This window comes from Podarcis pityusensis (assembly GCF_964106645.2).
Source record: "Podarcis pityusensis genome assembly, chromosome: 11".
Classification (NCBI taxonomy): Eukaryota; Metazoa; Chordata; class Lepidosauria; order Squamata; family Lacertidae; genus Podarcis; species Podarcis pityusensis.
This window is the reverse complement of record NC_138036.1, coordinates 40711725-40731967: the sequence shown is the minus strand read 5'-3', so window position 1 is coordinate 40731967 and position 20243 is coordinate 40711725.

Here is a 20243-nt window from a genome sequence, read left to right as displayed (position 1 = left end):
TTCCCAAGCAGTTTTGTTTTCCCCCTCAAGTAATGCAAACAAACTACCATTGTTAAATGTGGTATTGTACATACACATCGTTGAATTGTCCTACAGAATTCAAATTGCATGGCGTTAAGTACTGGATTATTGAAAAGGCACCTCCTTTTCTCTTCTTACTTGACTCTCAACGAGTCAAGGGTGGGGATCTACCCTGGGGCCAAATTTCCCTATTGCCTTCCAGGAGATGCATGCCAGAGTGGGACAAAAATGGACAGGGCAAGAGAGGTCACTCTTATAAGAGAGATTGCATTCCAGCCTTGCAGAAGCTGGAGGTCTCTACACATTCAGAGAGGCCTCCATTCAGTGAAGGAAGAGGCATTCTAGAGAAGCAAAAAGTCTTGTAGAGGAGTAAGGCAGTTGAAGGGTGGTCCCAGGGAAAGTTCTGGAGGGATGCATTTGGCCCCAAGGCTTAGGTTCCCCCTCCTTAAGGCCAAACACTACTCCTCTTTCACCAAGGATTTATCCTCATTCCTGAGCATCCTTGAATTACTCTATGCCTCATCACCACACTGTCTTGGGATCCCTTGCTTGCTGCTTATGTAAGATTGACTTATCTGACATTAAATCATCTCATTATGAATTCAAGAGTGAGTTCAGTGCTTATTACAGAAATTAAGAATCCTCCTTCCAAAGGTGTTAAAGGCATCTTTATTAAAGCATGGAAAGGCACCTCACAGCTGGCATATTAAAATGTTAAAAAAGCACCTCACAGCTGGCACAGAAATCTTATTATCCCTGTCTTATAAAGTCAGCAGTGTATCTCAGCGTATCTCACCAATTCAAGATCTGAAAGGACAGAAGTTCCATGTGTTTACTAGAGAATGGAGGGCCTAAGGATACAGGGAGTGGTGAAACATTGGGGGGGGGGTATGCTAGATTTCCACAGGCTTCACTATAAAAATATAAAGGGGGGGGGAATGCATTCCTTATTAGACATTGGGAGGGGGGGAAAGGTTACAATGGCATATAGGGGAAGACAAAGGAACAAGAAAGGAGTGGTGGAATTATCAAGAAACCCTCCAGACATCTTTTCTGTTGCACATTCATGATGATTTGTGTTCATGATGCTATCAGGGTGGTCACACGCAATCCTTCTTTCAATACGTGTATGCCTGAAAAGGTGGGGTGTTCATACTGCTTGTTTCTATCAGTTCATATCCCTTAACCTCCTGGTAAAACCCATAACTTTTTATGCCACAAGTGTTTTGGTTTATTTTTGTCCTGCTTTTGGTGTGCTACAACCCCTCCTGACAGCATTAATGTGGTAGAGATCGCCGCAGAGCAAGGCAAAGCAGAATAATGCAACCACAAATTCTTGGGTCAAGAATATGTTGCAGCATAACCTGCAATGAAACACCAGGCTAGAGGGGCCCCATAGTATGGAGATGGGACTGATTGAGAGGAATTGATTCTTAATGTTCCGCATTGGCTAAGGGGTAATGATAGCTTTTATAATGGAGAAATGATCATAGAATCATAGAACTGTAGAAGGAACCACGAGGATCATCTACTGCAATGCAGAAATATTTTGCCCAATGTGAGGCTTGAACCTACAAACCTGAGATTAAGTGTCTCGTGCTCTACTGACTGAACATTTTTTGTTTCCCTCTTCTACCCCTTCCTTTCTATTTCCGGTTTATTTTTAAAGTATTAACCTATTCCATGTTCTTATTTCCATCAGCATTTCTTCTTGTCTTTTCCCCTTTGGAGGAAGAAGACCTTTTTTCCTTACTTCTTCTCCAGCCCCCAACTTCTCTGTCTACCGAGCACCTTTACCCTGCCTGCAAGGAACTGCTGGTTCTGGCACTGGTCCAGCCGTCACACTTGTCTCCAGATATAGTCAGCTCTGCAGTAATTTCTTTGCTCTTTGGCTTTCCTTAGAACCGAAACCAGATGCACCAATATTATGTTAGGAAGGCTGAGTCCCTCCTGCCGACTGCTGTAGCAAATGTTCTGAGTCCTGGAAAATGCTGCCCTAGGCAACCAAGTTAGTGGTAAAGTTGGCCTTGCCTTATATTTTCCAGAATATATTAAATGCTTTTCCATGCTTCTTGTTGTTTTGAAGAAACACTCTGTTAATTAATTCATTGTATCATCCTCTATGAAGGCAGCATCTCTGTGAATATTCATAATATAAACTAGATAGCACCGTATAAATTTATAATGAATTTTAGAAGGCATTAAGTCTGTCTAGCAAAGACCGACAGAAGGCATTAACTGGTGCAATCTTGTAACTGTTTTGCTCATGTATATTTCTGTAAAACTGAAAAGTTTTGAATGAAGAGAAGTTAAGGAGGGATCTCAGCATGCTTATATTGCAGTATAAATGCACACAATGGGTTTCCTTCCTCTTTTTAGATCCGGCCCAATCATGAGGTGAGGTGAAACAGCCACCTATAGCAGTAGCCCCCAAGGGCAGCACACCCGTTCTATTGCCCAGCTTTGCCACTAGTCTCCCTGGCCTTTAGGGGCAGAGAGGGACCAATGGTAACACTGCGGAACGCCTTCATTCCTGCCAGGCAGCGAGAGGGGAGGCATTCTGCCAACCAGCTTTGCTGCCAAACAAGAGGGGGAGGTGTCCCCCCCCCCGGTGTTGTTTTGCAGAACTTTGCACTGGCTTCTCCCTCCAGCCAAAGCCCTTACAGAGTTTGACCCGCTCCATCTCGGAGTCAACAGTGTGTTGTTTCATCTCAGATGCCAAAACGTCTTGTGCGTCCACTGCCTATCTTATAGCTCTATTTCCATTTGTGGTTATTGTTCCAATCCTTCCCCTCCCTCCCTTCTATATGTGTTTTCTGTAGGCCTGCTTAACACAAGTACCATTCTTTTTGAGCACACCTTTAGTGTTCTGTTTTGTTATTTATGATATGCCACATAGTCAAACAGACTTCCATGTGTTAGCTGACGGTGGAAAAGCTCCTGGTCCACACTGTTTTGTGGAAATCTGTGTTGTGTTTTTATTTTGGATGGCATGAACACTATTAAAGCCCACCTGGAAAGTGACTGGTATAGTTTTCTGATGCCAAGTACACCACGGTGTGTCTATTTCTCAGGTGAGAATCTACTTGGAAACCTTACATATAGTGTTCTAAATTCCTTGGAGGACGTTTGGCATATAGGAAACCTTATACCTGACTAAATAAATATAAATGTAACAAACCAAGGGGGGCGGGACCTGCACACTTGATTTAAACATGTGAAAGTCTAGCAGTTTTATAAGTATGGGTGGAACTCTTGGGTTCTACTTCACTGAGTTTTGGCAGGGAATAGGATGACTGTTCCTTTCCGCGCAAATCCCTGAGAGGAGCACAGAAGCCAAAACAGCTTCTGCAATTCCTTCAATCCAGTGAGGAGAAGATAATAAAAATACCACCACTTCCTTAATATATTGGATCCCTTTGGATGAGAAGAGAGTCAAGCACAGTCCAGTGGCTGCAATTATTCCCCTACTACTCAGAGGTCTGCGATCCAGTCAGCTATATATTGTTACACACCATCGCAATCTCTGAGCGGTGAGAGATTCCAGGGGTCCAGGCTTCGTGTTTCTTTTGGAATGAGGCACAGCAGAGACTGTGGAGTCTTCATGATATACGGTTTGTTTACATATATCTACAACTTGCACCTACGATGGAGGAACTTACAGAATTGACACCCCAATAGGTTTTTGCTTCTCCCAAAGCTGCAGCCTCGGATTCAAAACAGGAAACAAACATGCTGTCTCTACCCCCTCCCCCGCCAGTTTGCTGACTTTTACAGCCTGAAACCGTTTCCCTTCAGCTCACATTATCCCCAACTACAATCCTAAAAAAGCTCCACATTGCTTTGTCTCTGCTGTCTCAGAGCTCAGGGAGGCACCTCACCGCTGTCTGGCACAGAGTCTTTGCTTTGTTAATGGCCCATTACCTTCCCTTTGTTTTCCTTTAATGGCCCATCTCTCAGGTGATCTCCTGAAGAAGCTGGCCTGATTTATATTTTAAACCTTGTTGGATCTGGAGGTTCAGGAAGCAGGCTTAAAGTCTAACCTTTTGCTGGATCCAGGATTTTAGAGATGTCTAGCACCCTCAGACTCCTAACACCATATTAATTTTTACCTTCTCTCCTTGGATATGAAGACTTTTGTCTTGGGATTCAGATATGAGGTGGTGTTTAGTTGAAAACATGTGTTTTGCCCATAGCTGTCAACCTTCCCTTTTTTTTGCAGGAAATTCCCTTATTTCAGCGCCGTTTCCCGCTGCTTCCCGCTGCTATCCTGGATTGTTAGATATCCCATAGACTGTCTCCGGGACAGGTGAGGCTGCTGATCCCTTATATTCAAATTCTAAAGTCGACAGCTATGCTGCTGATCCCTTATTTTTGAGGCTGCTGATCCCTTATTTTCAAATCTGAAAGTTGACAGCTATGGTTTTGCCGTTGTTCTATGGTCCTCCCTGCCCCCTCCTTTTAACCTGAGGGCTGCCTCAGTTTAGCATTTTTATAATCTCAGCTGTGGGCCTGCAGGTAACATTTGGAAAATGCTGCTTTCAAAACTGTGGTCAAGGAAGAGCAATTTATAGTATTTCTCCTCTCTCTCTCTCTCCCCCCCCCACTCAGAAGGCCTACCTTCTTGCACCCTCTGCTATTAGTAGACTTGGGAATCTTTTCATGTCTTCCATACCTTGCTTCTGTGCTCCAAATGGCTTCATGGTTTCACCCCTTTAAAATATTTTACTTCCTCTACTGCTTCTTAAATTCTCCAAAGAACTGGAGGGTAGTAACAAAGGAAAAACAAGCAGCAGTTTATTCCCCCCCCCCCCCCGATTTTCCTTTAGCTCCCGTTTTAGGCTGTTATAAGCCTTACTCTAATGCTTTCTTAATGTAATTTGGTAGGTGCCTTATGTTTGGGCTTCTGTGCACAATTTCACTTCTTGAATTTGTTTCCTTTAGCAATTTCACTTTGTTATGGTGTGAAGACACCCCCCCCTACACACACAGACACATACATGCATATGTCTCCAGCAGATTTATGTTCATTTTTTGTTGAATGAGGAATGAGCAGGAAAGAACAAAAATAAATAATTCTGGAATTAGTTGCTGGCAACTGAAGATGTGCAGTACTCTGTTGCCAAAGAGTCTTGCTCTATTACTATTCTATAGATAGCTACTGAGAGTGTTTTAGCTCTTTTGAAGATGAAAGAGAATGTCCCACTGAGAACAAATATGAGTTGCTGAACATTAACAATATTCTCTCATTTGTTCCTTATTAACCATTTATCAATTGAAATTATTAGAGATCTGCCACTAAAGAGAGTTTTTGTTCCAGTCAAAAGTCTGTACCTGGAATATCTGATCTAACAGTGAAGAGCAGAGAGCCTCTAAGCATGAGCAGAGCATACTTTCTTTACCACTAAATAAGTGCCATTCGATCACATATACATTGCATGGAGCAAGTTTGAACCTTGGTAACTTTCTTCTTTCAAGCAATTTGAGGAAATTCTTATTTTTCAAATAATCATTTATATGTTCTTCAGAAGTTTCTGTTCATTAATGAGCCCCAATAATAATAATAATAATAATAATAATAATAATAATGTTGTGACCTTCTTCAGTTTTCATGTAGGACAAAACAAATGCAACAGATCTGAAGACCTTGCTCTCACTGAAAGATGGAGGACAGCAGATCAGTGGAAGAGCATATAATTCCTGAAGACCAAAAGAAACTATTTCCAGGGAGCGTTTAATTTTACATATCCAGGAGAAAGAAGATTCCATGGAAATATTCACTCTAGTTCCTGCTAGAGTTGGGACTGGCATCAATCTCAAAAGCAACACGAGGGCCAGAAACAATAACAATGTGAAAAACTTTATGGAACAATTCAAAACATCAAAACTAACAAACTGAAGTCTCTGAAAGTCTCTGAAAGTCCTTAAATGAATCACAGTGCCAGACTTTACCCAGCGGAGAGGAAGCTGTGAAGCTTTGTATAATCAGCAAATGTCCAATTCTGATGTCCAACTCTGAACTCTGCTGAACAGTGTTTCCGGATAACAACTACTGTTTCGTTGAATTCTTCATCAGCCAATTAGTTCAACACTTGTAAGTAGAAAGATATGTAATTTCTTCATTAACCAATCTTTTTTTGAATAGATAGAATGAAAAATACTCTGGAACAGTGCTCATGCGATTATGTAGTCACTTCTACTCCCATATAGATCTGTGCACCATGGTTCCTGAGGGCAGTAACCTGACTTGGAAGTTGGAGCCTGAAGTAAAAGGAGAAAAACACGTTGCTCTGTTGACCAGACAAAGATAGAACTCTAAGCTCCTACTATTTAGACTAGGCTAGGCCAATCAAGAGGCTCCATACAGTCTGCTAGCCACAAGGATCTGTGTTGCACACCTTTATTCTGTCTGCTTGAACTCTGAAGCTTAAGTATACACATCATGCCTCACTAGGTTAGACTCCAGCTCTAGGCCACAAGGTTTTTGAATCAAGTTCTGGGTTGATTCTGCACCACAGGAATATTAGCACTTCCCTTGATGATGAGAAACCACCTAGGTGCCCATACTACATTGGTTGGGGTGTTGCGGATGAAGGATTAGCAATAAGAGAGCAAAGCCTCTCTTCCTGTCATAAATACATAGGAAGCCATACTATTGGTCCATCGGATCCAGTATGGCCTACTGTGACTGGCAGCAGTTTCCAGAGGTGTTTCACACCATCTTCTACCTGCTTTTTTAAAACTGGAGATGTCCAGGACTAAACCCAAGATGTTCTGCATGCAAAATACATGTTCTACCATCAAGCTAAGTTTATAACCATACCTTCAATGAAATCTAGGAATGTTCAGGGCTTTTTATTTGTTTATTTTAAATGTTGCTTAAAGGTAGACATGAGCGAAAATAGTACCAGCTGGTTGTGATGTTCACATTAATAGTGGCTTCAGTTATTTATTCTTCTTGGTTAGCTATCTGAACTCTTAAATTCCTTATATTAATAAATATTTTTTACACAGAGAATGAAAGCTGTGCTTATTTCACAATATAAGAGAAACGTCCCCATGTCTTTGTGATATATTCTACTGAAGAATCAAGTATCCTTGTTCTTTTACCAGTAAGCACTAGGCTAGTTATGATCTTTATACATGATAATGTGAGAAGGGCCAGTCTGCTGGAGCTCAGACCTGCCTCAGAGTCTGTGGGAAATTATATTGTATGTAAGTATGATATAACGGTTGGGCAAATGCTTTTGCAACTAGGAATTTCTCAAGCAGGGGCTGCTTCGGTTAGAGGACAAAGCCCAACAAAATATGAGGAATTAAGATGAAAATGAGATCTAAATTATTAATAAAACAAAGTACCGCTGCTTTTCCCCCATGCCCATTTCCTGATCTATTGGATTTTCTCTCATTGTTCTGTAGAAATTGCTTCTGACTGTACAATGGACTTCTTGCAGGGCTATGGGTCTCAGGTTCTTGATTTTTCATAATTCACTCAAATGCCAGCTCAATAACATTAAGTGGAAAAATAGAAAGATATGCGTTCACTTTTTCCACAGAAACAATTTTGAAAATCCATTTACATGGAAAATAAAGAGACATTAAGCCCGGTGCAAAGCTGCAGCTGAATGCAGAAATCTGAAAGCACAATATTTTATTTCTCCAGATAACACAATGCAAACTGTTATTTACTGCCTGAGAGAGCTAAGGAGCTCTGTGTTCTCTAAGGAGGCGGCTGCTTCTGTAATTTACAGAGTGATGAAATCTGGCTAATAACACTTTTACATTTTTAAAAAGAAAATAACCCTAAACACTGACTCTCTCTGGAGAGTTTGAAGCAATAGCAGGTATTAGTTAAGCTGCATTTCAGTTTCATTCATCGGCACTAATACTTCCCAAGCTGCTCTGTCCCTGAAATGCTGGCATTCAAACATTCCTCAGATAGCAAACTGTTTGCCACCTGCCACGCTGCAGTGCTTAGACAAGTTTCCCTGGAAGATGTTTTGCTAAATAATATCATCAACAACACAATTACATGGAGGGAAAAGAGGATTTCTCTACTGAGGGGAAAATACACATCTCCAGTATGTCAGCTGAGTGAGAAAACATAGCAAAGACACAATGATGCTTTGCAATTGTGGAGTTTATCTGAACACAATTTGCCAATGCATGAAGAGTACTTTCTGTACTATCTAAAGTGTGTGAGGAAGGATCTGGGAGGTTTGTTCCCATCTGGTACACCCAGATTTTCCCCTTCCATCTGTGGTGTTACACTGAAATATCTTGTGTTATGTTGAAATGAGGCCTTCAAGCTGTAGGAACATAGAATCATAGAACTGTAGACTCATCTTGCCTGACCTCCTGCAATGCAGGAATATTTTGCCCAACGTGGGCCTTAAACCCACAACCCTGAGATTAAGAGTCCCATGGTCTACTGACTATGCTATCCAGGGAAGGATATGAGTTCTTGTGTTTCTGTACATAGGAGCAAGGAGACAGTCCATGCTGAGTATCACAGTTCCTAACATCACGTTGTCTAGGCCTTCCTCCAAAAGCTTCATGTACATTATGAAAATAGTGTACAGTGGTACCTTGTTTTGAGTCTGCCCCGTTTAGGATCCGTTTCGTCAAACTTCCGTGGCAAACCCGGAAGTACCAGAATGGGTTACTTCTGGGTTTACCACTCGTAAATCATGCTTCGCGCATGCACAGAGCGGTGCTTTGTCAAGCGTCCAGGGCTCCGGAATGGATCCCCGACGCAAAAGGAGGTACGACTGTATACTTGTTTGCTCAGAGGCATCCAAGGAATCTGAAACTCTGTTAATTCAGGATTCCAGATTCTACAGAACCCCTGGAATGTACAAATATTCCTCTCCCTATGGATTGTTCATACTTTATGAGCAGATATCAAGGAAAGGGCTAGATGGAGCACCCTATTGAAGTATAATTGTTTCACGTTCTTTGACATGGAAAATAAATATATAATGTGCCTTTATTGTACTGTGAAGCATAGCTGGAGATTTCCACGGAAGCTGAAGAACAGCCTGACAAGTTAATCATTTGTGGGAATGTATCATGGGATTGTATAGGCAACCCCCATTTTAAGTGTGACCGATATGTGCATGATCACACACACACTCACAGAGCCAAACCTGGAACTGACCTGGAAACATAATAAAAGATGTCAAAGGGCATAGCGGGCGCGGAGCAGGGGGTAGGCGGTGATGCGGGGTGTTTCAATTGCATGTGATTTCACACAAGCACACCATGACCCAGAATGCAACCACTGTGCAAATAGGGGGTTGCCTGTATCTCTGCTGGCCATATGAAAGGGATTTCATTGCAGATCTATGCATATGCTGATCTGTAGGCATCCATCTTGGGTGTAAGCTCTTGATATTCAAGCTACCAAAGAAAATTGGTATGTTAATCTCTGTTCTCCAGTAAACAGTCTCATGCTAATAGAAAATAAATATATAATATCCTTGTATCGTACTGTTTGGAGAAGAGACAGAGTTTAGGTTTTTAGTTTAAGATGCAAGATATTTGTAATCTAAGATGTTATCTCTTATGCAGGGACAAGTATAAGATATCATGCAGCTTTCTGAGTGTAACTTTTATTCTTTTAAGTTGTTTTGGAGTTAATTTCTGTAAATAAAGCTTTTGAACCACATTTTTAGACTGGATATTTTCTATTTCAATACAATAGTCAGTTTTTTTATGCGCCCAAAGGCTTCCATGTGTGCAATAGTAATAACCTCAACAACCACTGTGAGCGCAGCTGCACTTCTTTATCCTGTGTACTGTAACATGGGACGAATAGTGGGTGAAGAGGGAAAAAGCAAGGGTTCAGAAACCTGTGGCCTGTTTAGGGAAGCTTTTAATGTTTGATGTTTTATCGTGTTTTTATTATTCTGTTGGAAGCCACCCAGAGTGCCTGGGGAATCCCAGCCAGATGGGCAGGGTATAAATAAATAGTTGTTGTTGGGCTGAAATACCCATCATCCCTTACTTTTGGTCATGTTGCCCGGGGCTTGTGGGAGTCCAACAACATCTGGAGGGCCACAGGTTCCCTGGCCCTGGGCTAAAAGAAACAATCCTAACATTGGGCAAAGAAAATGATTCATTGTAAGATTGATATAGCATTTGGACATAGACAGGCATCTTAGCATTCATCAAATTATAGGCAAGGGTGTGTCTGGTAGAGGGATGAGGAATAACTCACTGTATTTGAGCTCTGCTTAGTGCTAAAATGAATTACCTCTACCAAATTAAGTGAGACCCAATGTGTAAGATCAAGTTCGTAACATTTTGAAACATTCTGTTGAAATAACAATTCACACTTTCAATGTTGGTCAATCAAATGTGTTTTAAATAAAGAAATAAAGAAATAAGCTTCCGTGAGTGTGGTGTTTGGAATAGGGTGAAGAGATTTAATGCCTGATATTGTTCTTGCCAATATCTTATAAAAGAAGTAATTGCAGTGCATTAAACTGGCTCCTTCCATCGAGGATCCTCACGCCAGTTCTTAATATCCATATCCACAAAAATTGAAAATGGCTTGTAAGTGCAAGTAAAGGGTACTTATAAAATTAACAAATGAGCTGTAGTGTGTATCATGCTGGGATACTGCTGCAGCCAGCAGAGAAATTGAGATATCCCAGCATGACACACATCCTGCATTTTCCCCTCTTGTGATTATAAAATAGAACTATGAAAAGAACAGGAAGAAAACTCTCTCTCTCTCTCTCTCTCTCTCTCTCTCTCCCTCCCCTCCCCTTCTCTTAAATGACACTTTTCATCAATTCTTGCTCTGTATTTTACTCTTCTAACTTGTACAACGATAGACTTGTTTACATGTTTTCCTGAATACAGCTAGAAGCCATCTCTATGCAGTTACAAGTGTTTGTATGAAATAATGTACACTTACTGAATGTTGCATGTGAATAATTGTATGAGTCTTTCACACAACTATTCGTGTGCACAGGAATGCAGATTCTACACTCTTTGAATATTTTATCTGTGGAGCTTAGACTATAGAATGTACTTCCCTGCCTAGCTTCTTTGTTGTTTGCCTTTCGATGAACAGCAAAGAGTGGGATTTTTCAAGAGGCATTTGGGCTGGTGGAAAATTGGCTTTGTATTTGTATTTTTGTGCCAGTGATGGTTTTTGTTTTAAGATTGTATTTATTTGCCATGGTTTTCTTCTTTCTATTTGTAAATGCTATTGTGGTTGGCTGTCTTTAGGACTTGGACTCAAATATTGGGTTAAAGTATTGATTTATAAACAAACCAATGTGTTAGCAGAAGATACTTTCAAGTAAGCTGATCTAGGATCGGGGGCCTCCCACTTAATCCAGTTATCCAGTTATCACTTCTGGATATGGGATCATATGAGAGGAAGGATGAGGTATAAGAAAACTATGAGTAGTAGTAATAATTATCTGCAACCAACTGCATGTTCTCACACCAGCATCTGGGATGAGGACCTTATTGCCCCCTAGATTCTGTGGGGCTCCAGCTCCCATCAGCCCTAGCCACCAAGGCCAGTGGTTTGGAATGATGGAAACTATACTCCAGCAACATCTTTTTTTAAAAAAATATAATTTTTATTAAAATTTTTCATTATATCAATTCCAATATCAAACAAATTCTCACAAATTTCAATTTTTGGACTTCCATCAGCTTCTCTGTCAAACATCCATATTTCCCCATTTTTACACATTTTCTAAGTTTAATATTGCATTTTAATATTACTTTTTCAATCCTCTTTCTGTTTAACAATATTCCTCTACCTTTCACAAAGCCTCTTTAAGTCCCACTAGCGTTGTTTGCTCATCACATATACTTTTCAGATATTCAGTAAATTTTTCCCAGTCCTCGATGAACTTGTGGTCCCGTTGATATCTAATCTTCCCAGTTAGTTTGTCCAGTTCAGCATAGTCCATAAGTTTCATTCTCCATTCTTCAAGTGTCGGTATTTCTTCCTGTTTCCATTTTTGGGCCATTAATATTTTTGCTGCTGTTACTGCGTATTGAAAGAGTTTATTGTCCCTTCTATTTATTTCACTTCCTATTATTCCTAACAGAAATGCTTCTGGTTTTTTTTACAAATGTATATTTCAACATTTTCTTCAATCCATTATATATCATTTCCCAGAAACATTTCACTTTCTTACACTCCCACCACATATGAAAAAAGGTTCCTTCTTTTTCTTTACATTTCCAACACTTATTGCATGTCTTATACATTTTTGCTAGTTTAACCGGTGTGATATACCATCTATATAACATTTTCATAATGTTCTCTTTTAATGCAGTACATGTTGTAAATTTTATATTTACATTCCATACTTTTTCCCAATCATCCAATTGTATATTATATCCAAAATCTTTGGCCCAATGTATCATCACCGACTTTACTTCTTCATCCATCGTTTGCCATTCTAACAACATTTTATACATTTTTGACAATGTCTTATAATCACTGTTAATTATCTCTGTTTGAAATTTTGATTCTTTTTCTGCATATCCACTCTCTTTACAATCCTTTTTAAACATTTCATTTACCTGAAAATAATGCAACCAATCAAACACAAATTCTTTTACTTGTTCATATGGCTTCATTTTCCACTTTCCTCCTTCTTTAATTATTAATTCTCCATATGTAATCCAGTTCCCTCTCATATTGATTTTCTTTACGCTCATAACCTCTAATGGGGACAACCAGTGTGGAACTTTAGGTTCTAATATATTTTTATACCTATCGCATATTTCTATTAAGGATCTCCGGAAGATATGATTCTCAAAACCCTTGTGGCTTTTCTTCTTCTCCAACCATAGATATGCGTGCCATCCAAATCTGTTATCAAATCCCTCTAAATCTAGAAGTTTGTTATTTTTTAATTTTATCCATGCTTTTAACCAGCAGAGACAGGACGCTTCGTAATATAATTTCAAGTCTGGCAGGGCAAAGCCTCCTCTTTCTTTCGCATCTGTTAATAACTTAAATTGTACTCTTGGCTTTTTACCCTGCCAAATATATCTTGAAATTACTCTTTGCCACTCTTTAAAAATCACAGTCCCTTTGATTATAGGAATCATTTGAAATAAAAATAACATCTTTGGAAGCACACTCATTTTAATCGTTGAAATTCTACCCCAAAAAGAGAGTTTCATCCTTCGCTATACCTCCAGGTCTTTTTTAATTCTGTTCCACACTGGTACGTAATTATTTTGAAATAAATCAATATTTTTGGAAGTTAACCATATTCCCAAGTATTTCACCTTCTTCGCCACTTCAATCCCTATTTCTTGTTGCATTATTTCTATTACATTATGGTCCGTATTTTTTACAATTACTTTTGTTCTTTTCTTATTTAGTATAAACCCGGCTACCTTACCAAATTGGTCAATCTCCTCAAGTACCTCATTTAGACTTTTTAGTGGATCTTCTATCGTTATTACCAAATCATCGGCAAAGGCTTTAACTTTATATTCATTCTGACCTACTGTCACCTCTTTTATTAGTCCATTTTGTCTAATCGAATTCAGAAGAACTTCTAGGACCATTATAAATAACAGTGGCGAAAGAGGACATCCCTGTCTTGTACCTTTCAATATCTTCACTTCTTCCGTAATCACATTATTAACAATCAGTTTTGCTTTCTGTTCTGTATAAATCACCCTTATTCCATTATATACTCTAAATTTTTTAACATAAATTCCCATGATATATTATCAAAGGCCTTTTCTGCATCTACAAACATTAGTATAGCTTGTTTTTCATTCCTGGCAGTCAGATATTCCAAAATATTGATTATATTTCTAACATTGTCTTTCATCTGTCTGCCTGGGAGAAAACCAGCTTGATCTTCATGGATGAGTTCTTGCAAAACCTTTTTCAATCTTTTTGCTAATATTCCAGAAAAAAAATTGTAATCTGTATTCAACAAAGAAATCGGCATGTAATTCTTAACTTGTGATAAATCAGAGTCTTGCTTCGGAATAAGTGTAATGTAGGCTTCTTTCCAAGATTCCGGGATATCTTTTTCCTTCAAAATGTTATTCATAACTTCTTTCAGTGGTACCGTCAGTTCTTTAAAGAACTGTCTCAGTTCTTTATAATAGCAAGATGTAAAACCATCTGGTCCTGGAGCTTTCCCTCTTTTTAATTCTTTTATGACCTCTATTATTTCCTCATTCTCAATTGGGGAGTTCAGTCTGTCTTTCTTTTCTGTTGGGATCTTCTGCACCTTTTTATCTTTTAAGTATCTTTCTATTTTCTTCATATTATTCTTTTCTCTGTTTCTGTACAAATGACTGTAAAAATCCAAGAATCCTTTCCTGATACCTTTCGGATTTTCTATTTCTTCTCCATCCACAACAATTTTATTAATTGTGTTTTGTTCCTTCTTTTCTTAATTTGCCACGCGAGCCATTTGCCCGACTTGTTAGCAAACTCAAAGTTCTTTTGTCTTAACTTTTTGATGTTCCATTCCACCTCTTTATTTATTATCATAGCAAATTGCGTTTGCAGAAATTTAATGTTTTGTTTTATCTTTGAATTATTGAGTTTCTTAATTAGTTTTTGTTCATTCTCCATTATTTGTTTTAAAATTTCCTTCTTTCCTCTCTCTCTATACTTATTTTTAATTGCATTTTGCTGAATAAAGAATCCTCTCATTACCGTCTTGCTTGCATCCCAAACTGTACTCATCTTTGTGCCTTTATTACAGTTATCCGTGAAATAGTCCATCAGCTTCTTTTGTGCCTCTTGTATGATTTTTTGATCTTCTAAGAGATAATCGTTGATTCTCCATCTGAATGATCTTTCTTCATAACCTTTTATCTCCAATTTTATTGGGCTGTGATCCGAAATTACTCTAGGTTGAATTTCAATTTGAAGAATTCTTGGGGTTAATTCATTTGAGACCCAAATTTGATCTATTCTTGACATTGACAGATTTGGATCTGAGTAGAATGTAAACTGTTTTTCTAATGAATGTCTAAGTCTCCAGATGTCAATTAGGTTACAATTCTTCATCATCAAAAAAAAAAGTCTTAGGTAGTTTCCCCTCTTTGCTAACTTCTTTGTCTCTTAATCTATCCATTTCCATTGAAACTACTCCATTCATATTCCCCATGACTATAATTTTTTGGTCCATATATTCAAACAGTCTTTCTTCCAAATTTTTATAAAAATCAGTCTTATTTCCATTAGGTGCATAGATCCCGACAATTATTAATTTTTCGCCTTGCCATTTGATCTGGATAGCAATAATTCTTCCTTCTTCATCCTTAAAAATTTGTTCAGCTTCAGTTTTTTTCTTTACATATAGTACAATCCCTCTCTTTTTCCCTTTGTCAGAAGATATGAATTCGTTTCCTAATCTGTTATTAATCAAATTTTTTCTATGTTTCCTTGCCACATGTGTCTCTTGTAGACAAATAATGTCCAAATTTTTCTTTTTAAAATAATATTCAATTTTATTTCGTTTTTTTTATTGTTCATTCCATTAATATTCCAACTCCACAATTTCAACGCCATGATGACTTCCTGATTAAAATTAATTTAAATAATTAATCTTTATGATATGTCTATATCTTGTTCTTCTTCCTCTTCCTGTTCCTTGTCCGAATTCCCTCCGTTCTCTCCCCCTCTCTCTTTCAAGTGCTTCCCTCCCATAGGATCTACTCCTCCAACTGCTCCCTTCTCCTCCTCCTCTTCTGCTGTCAATTCCTTGCATCTTCTCTGTAATTTGCCTGTTTCCTCTGGGTTGGTAAGTTTGTGCTTCTTACTCTTATAAACAAAGGAAATCCCTTCCGGGAATTCCCACTTAAATTCAATCTTATTCTTCTTTAAAATTTGGACCAGTGGTTTATATGGATCTCTTCGTTTCAACAATCTGATTGGTATATCTTTAAAAATGATTATGTAACTTCCATCGATGTTTAGTCTTTTTTCTCTATTTCTTTGAAGTATCAAATTTCTCATTTCTCTATCTTTGAAAGTAATTAAATAATCTCCTGGAACTTTCTTTGATTTAGTTGTTTTTACTCTCATCCTGAATGCGTTCTGTACTGTTCTCGCAACCTCATCATTTTGTAACTCCATCCATTTTGCTATCTCTGTTATTAATTTCTCTCTAATGTTCTCACCTTGAACCTCAGGCACAGCTCTCAGTCTGAGGTTCACTTCCCTCTGTCTCAATTCGTTCATAGCAATTGCATCCCATATCTCCTCCTGTGATTTGTTGACTTCAGATAAACCCGCTTTGATTTTCTCTTCCTCACGTTTCACTTCCTTCATTTCCGTTCTTGTCTTCTTCATTCCTTCTTCCAGAGATTGTGTTCTTTTCGATACCTCTTTAATTTGCCCCTTCAATTCATTTACTGTCTCATCAATTTTTTTGTCCATATTTCCTATTCTAGTATCTACTTGTTCAATTCTCGTATCCACTTGTTCTAATTTTTCTTCCAAATTCTTTTCGCTTTGCCTAATTTCTGCAAACATTTTTAATATTTGTGCTTTAAAATCTGATTCTTGTTTGGATCCTCTTCTGTCTGCTGGCGTTCCCCCCTCACCTCCTTTCTTCGGTTGGTTGGACATTCTCACAAATATAGTTTACACACTTATCACTTAGTAGTCCAAATTAAAAAATAAATTCTCCCCACCACTTCAGACAGCCTTCTAGATACCCAACTGGAAACCAGATATATCCAATTACTTTCAAATTTTATGATCTATATGTTCTTAATTTAGTCTTTTATATATTCCTTCGAATCCAACTTTCACTGTCTTGATATCTTCAGCCCAGTTGGATCTTTAAGCTGTGAGAAAAGGAGACACAGATTCAATGTCCAAATTCTTATTGCCACCAATTAGGCTAATCCTTTTGGGATGCACAGAAACCCATTTGTAATCCAATTTATAATCCAATTTGTAATCCAATTTTATTCATGTTATATCACCAAAGAAGAATTACTTTCGCTCAAAAAATAATCCAAAGTTCAAAATCTTCTGCCACCAATTAGGCTAATCCTTTCCAGACCTTTATAAACCTATTATAATTTAAATTGTAATCCAATTTTGGTAATTGTGCCCAAATAAGTGTTCCGATTAAAAATTGGTATAACCCTAAAATTAAGCCAAATAAAAAAACATCCAAGTAGATACTTCACAAAAACTCATTATTGAGGAAAAAGGAAAAAACCAGAGACATCCAACCCCTATTATAAGCAAAAAAGGAAGAAAAAGGAAAAAAAACACACACCACAAAACAAAATAGATCCGGGGAGAACAAAGAAAATCCAGCAAAAAAAACCAAGTTGTAATTCCTCTTCTGTCCACCAGGGGCCAAAGCTCCCAAACCAAAAGTTTTTGAGGGACGTCTAAAAGTCCAACTATATTTAAAGATTTCCTTATTAAAAAAATCAAAATTCAAATCCAAGTGGTAATAGTGGCCAGTAAAAGTAAATAAGATCACTTCAAAATTAATCCTCAAGCGAATCGAAATGCCCAAAATCCAATGAATTTATGTCCTTTCCGCGATTGCAAAAGACAGACAAAGGACAATGGAGTCGGAAGCTCCTCTTCCCGTTGCGCAGTTTTTTTAAAAAAGTGAAACTGGGAACGTTCTTGTGACTCTTTTCTCCCACAGTTACAACATGGACCTTCAGATTCTAAAATTAATCCCTCCGTTCTCCCTTTTAACTTGGTTTCGCCTTAAATTACTCTGTATCTTTTCAAAGAGATATTTCTCAAATAGTCAAAAGGGGGAAAGAAACAGTAGCCGCGAGCGGTGACTCACTTCCCTTTTCTCCGGCTTGCTTGTAGAATGCATTAAAACTGATTGCAGAAGACAGCTGATCTCCGCATTTATCAATTTTGAATCCGGATCCTTCCTGATGTTAGATCCGCTTCCTTATAATCAATTTAGGACCGAATTTCTTAGATTCGAGAATTAAGCGCTTCCCCTGCAAGCTTGGGGCTTCATTTTCCGGAGGTAGCTATGGCTACCCTTCAGCCCGCTTCTCCCCCCCCCCCGCCGCACTCTTCGCTCCCATCGGGAGTTACCTGGCAGCTGGACGGTCTGCGTTTCGGCTGTCGCGGGAACCTGAGTATCTGGACACCCTCCAGGTACTACTTCTGGGGGCCACTGCGCCCTGTGGCACCCCTAAATCCTCCGAAAAACCGGGGATTCTCCCCTGGGAAGAAATCCCTGCTTACGACGGGATCGCGCTCAACCGGAAGTCTCCGTACTCCAGCAACATCTAGAGCGTAACTAGTTCCCTGTGCCTGCTCTATGCCTGCACAATTCTAGCAGATGTGTGTACTTCAGCACCAGTCTTCTGTACCATATACATCCATACCTTCAATGCAATGAAGGTGTCATGTATTCCATGCTTCCACATGTCTTGGCCATGCACCCATTCCATGACAAGGTAGTCTGGGGTTTCTGAGAATGTGAGAAAACCAGAAGAGAGATGGCTTTTGCAGGAACCTCTGCTAATTGATCACAGAACAGGTGGCAGCTGTTTGGGCAATTTCCACTTCTTTGGTTAGCGTTTTTCATCAATGGCGACAACTACAGTGACTCAAGCGTTCAAAACCATGACTTTCTAGAAGAATCTAGCACAAATTGCAATTGTACCAGTCCAGCTGCTAGACAAGCAGTTTGCACCAGCAGTGGAGCAGTTCTAGTTTGATGACCCACTTAAAGAAAACCAGAGCCGTCCATCTGCAAACGTCATGCTACCAGACACTTCGTTAGGGAGATTACTGTCTGGTAGTGCTCAAAGACTTCTGAATGGGATAGAAAAGCATACTCTTCCTCCTCCCAGTTTAGAATTATGTAATCTTTAATTGCTATGTGAAAAGAGACAATAGAAGCTGCATTTTGAATCAGGGAGTGGAAATAGACCGGGGAGAGTAAGGGCTCATCCACACTGGAGTTTAATTGGATTCTCTCTGTCTCTCATCGCAGCGTCCACATGATATCAACCTCATCCAAGTAGCAGCCCACACATTCTCCCCACAGGTAATTAGATATGGGGAGAAAATCCAGTATAAAATAATATCACTTAGTTGTGGACACAATGAAGCACATTGTGGCTTTTTTTTTTTTTTTTTTTTACATGTGTGGTGTTTCCCTGGCTGCCATTTATTACTACACTCTCTACCTCCATTGTGCATACATGATCTTGCACGAAATGGCTGTATTGAAAATAACAATTGCCCTAGCAAACTGCAGTGGGGAGGATAGTGAAGAGAAAGGGAGAGAAAAGGAAGACACGGCCTGCCTGGTTGAGATAGATTTCAGAGGCATTAACGCTGAAAGTGCTTGTGTGTGGACTAAGTTGTTCAAATGTGCGTGCAGAAACAGTGACCCATGTGCGCATGGATGCCTCTGTGTGGACACAGCCACAGCGAGACAAAAGTTCTTGTCGAGCTTTGCGGCAGGGACAAATTGAGCACGCTAGCTGAAGCTGAGAAGAGCTGAGAATTCAACAACAACTGGAGGCCACAAGTTGCTCAGACCTGTTTTGCAACCAGAGAAGAAGTGAGCTGCAGTACAGCACTGAAGCCAACTTGAATAAAATATTGGGGTCCCCCCAGATAAGCTCCACTCTACATAATTGAGCACAGGACGCGGCACACACACCCCATTGGCAATGCCCATCAACTTTGGGGAGACTCATTCCCCTCAAATATTTTTATCGGGGAGCTGAAGGGGCCTCGGCCTCTAGGAGTTGGCTCCTATGGCACTAGAAGAGGTGGAGACAATGTTGTGGAGATATTTCTGTTTTCTTACACTGGACCATGTTGTGTGAATAGTTTCCTCTTTCCCTACATTTTGTTGCAACGAGGCAGCACAAGATGAACAGAAAGCAATCCTTTGTTTTGCCTGGGCTTTTAATTTTGCCCTCCCTGGGCCCCTGTACATGTACAGAGCTCCCACCCAAACTGCAAAGCACTGAAGAGGAGAGGCTGGTGCAGCCTCTGAAGTGGAATATTGTGGTTTGACTTGGCTCTCTCTGTTTCCTTCACCTTCTCGGTCAGCTTCATGCATATTATGAAGTGGTTCCACTTTATCCACACAAGCATATGCTGCAATCCAGTAGCTAATCTATAAAATGCCACAAAGCTCTTTGACAGGTTTTTCATTTATTGCGGTATGTAACTTGAACCTTGCAGTCAAGTTCTCTTGCTAAACCCAATT